The sequence below is a fragment of the Lipotes vexillifer genome, unplaced genomic scaffold (genome assembly GCF_000442215.2).
Source record: "Lipotes vexillifer unplaced genomic scaffold, Lipotes_vexillifer_v1.1 scaffold252, whole genome shotgun sequence".
NCBI lineage: Eukaryota > Metazoa > Chordata > Mammalia > Artiodactyla > Lipotidae > Lipotes > Lipotes vexillifer.
Genome location: NW_006773367.1, coordinates 1,224,578 through 1,226,994, shown reverse-complemented (window position 1 = coordinate 1,226,994; position 2,417 = coordinate 1,224,578). Strand labels below are relative to the sequence as shown.

The window sequence follows — 2,417 nt, the reverse complement described above, 5'->3', positions numbered from 1 at the left end:
CCCTCCCCCAAGTTCCCCTACTCAGAACTAGCCCTACTCAAGCCTTCCAGGCTTTTCTCTATGAATCCATAAATGGAGAGAAATAATCTGAAAAGCCAAGACATTAATCACACTCCACCTTCTATTCTGTCCCTTGCTTTTTTCACCTAACAACGGGCTGTGAATAATTTTTCATGTCTATAAGGAAATCTATTACATTCTTTCAGATACCTGAATAATATTCAATATAAGGCTATATCATAACTCATTTAGCCAGCCTGCTGAGGATGGGCACTTAAGGTGGTTCCACTTCTTGCGATTATAAACAACGCTGCAGTGTATGTGCATATTTATGTTTTGTTTACTGTTAGCTTCTAGAGTGATTTAGAAAGCAGATAACGAAGCTTTCAAATACCCTAGAGCTAAAGTGCGAAGGAAAGGAGGAGGTTTGGAAGACCTGGATGAAGAGTTTGGATTTCTGGGTAAGGAAGATAGTCTTGGTTACAGGATGCGTAGTTTTAGAGAAGGGAAGGAGGTCAGTGAAGAGACGTGTGATGAATAAAATGAACTAGGAGAGTTTACACTTTTGATGGCCCCCAATGACTGACAGAACAAAACCCAAACTCCTTAGCATTACATTCAAGGTCTTTCACCACAGATGTCCATGTTTCTGGAGCACCTGTACCTCTATCACAGCAGTGACTGCAACATGAGATGCTGTTATATTGAAATGTCTGTGTGTCTGTCCAAAAGCAGCCTGAGGGCAAGAACCATTCCCTGCTGTCCATACCCTGCCTACCCACCCGCGCCTGGCACAGTGCTGTCACAGAAGGGCATTCACCAATTCTTGGCAGGCACGGAATTCTCTTGCAGGCTCCCGGATGTGTGTGCGCATCTGTGTGTGTGTATGTGTGCACACACACGTGTGTTATCGACATGCTTTTTCTACGTTCGCTGATAAGAAGAGCCAATCCAGAAAGGAACAAAGGGTTAAGGGCCGTGCACTCTGCATCATCTAGTTCCTCTCCTGCATTTCCCGATGTGGCCGAGCAAATAGCCACTCTCCGGATTTTCACATGAGAAGAATGCAGACAAAGACATGTCTGTTTCACTGCAATGAGCATCAAAAATAGTGACAAGTTCCTGTCACATACTGCTGACAGGGGTAGGATCTGAATGAACATTTTTATCTCCGGGGGAATTGAGTCCAGGTAAGGAAAAGGCAGGACACAGCATGGGAAAGGAGTGACGGTCTGCCTGTGGGACATGGGCCGTCACTGTGCCACCTCCACGCTGACAACCGGTTACCGGGGTGAGACCATGTAAAGCCAGATGTGCTTTCTGGAGAAATAATGCCTTTCTCTTACTTTTCTGTGCATCTTTTAAGCTCCCCTACAGCCCCCATCTTCTTTCCTAAAATAAACAGCGAAAAATGAACAGGAAAACAAGCTGACACCAACCCTTCTGAAGAGGGCATGAGACCCACAAAGTTGCAGTGTACAATGGCCAAGTCAAAGGTATTCAAATGAGTGCCACGAGGTTCCTAAAGCTGCTTTTTATTCATTTAAAGACTCCTGGAAGGAAAGCCAAGGTCTTGATGCTGCTTAATATTACATTTAGTTTCCTCCTTAAGCCACTTATATAACTGACTTGGCAAGGTTGGAATAGGATAAACTAAGAAAGCAACCAGCAGCTAATGGTTAAGGCCTAGTATATTGTCTTTTCATATTTCCAGAATATGAAGATTACCAATTTCAATTCCCATTAGAATTAATCACATAATACGCAAGAGGACTATTTTTTTTGATAGAAGTATCATTTTCCAGTTGTTTCAGATATTAATTCTTTTTTACCTCAAACAAATCATACTAAAATTCTGCTGGTATCATGTCTACCATTTATAAACAAACATTTCCTGCAATTGAAAAATTAATTCTACTTGGACTTTGTTTTTAACATAATCGTAACAGAATAGTGCTTGCCTTTCATACAGTTGCAGGGCTGAAACCACATGAATATCCAACTGTTCTATCATATTTGGTAATGAAAGTCTAGATGGTATTCAGGCAAAAGAGAAGGTGTTAGCTAATTTCTAGGAGTCAGCATATGGGGATTTTTATTTCTTTATCATTCACCAAATGATAGTATCCCCTCGGTCTTACCGAACTTATTAAGCACAAAAAAGATGTTATGAACCTTTGACCATAAAACTCTCAGTGGGGGAAACTGGAGAAATCTGGCGCTAGGAATTTCAATCACATCAGAACTCATTAGGTGTTTTCCTGAAGACTTAGTGCTCCAGGAAGATGCCCCAATTTGTACCATGTTCTCTGATTACAGGAGCGGACGCGCGTGCGTGCGCACGCAGGCACACACACACGCACACACACTCTCTCTCTTTCTCGATGCCCATAAATGGTAAGCTGGGCTCAGCAGGA

At 42.4% G+C, this 2,417-nt stretch overlaps 1 protein-coding gene across 3 annotated transcripts in view; it reads right to left on the bottom strand.

Moving 5' to 3' along the window:
- Positions 1 to 2,417, bottom strand: part of DAPK1 (death associated protein kinase 1) — a 211,746-nt gene that overhangs the window by 47,795 nt on the left and 161,534 nt on the right. The window lies entirely within an intron of this gene.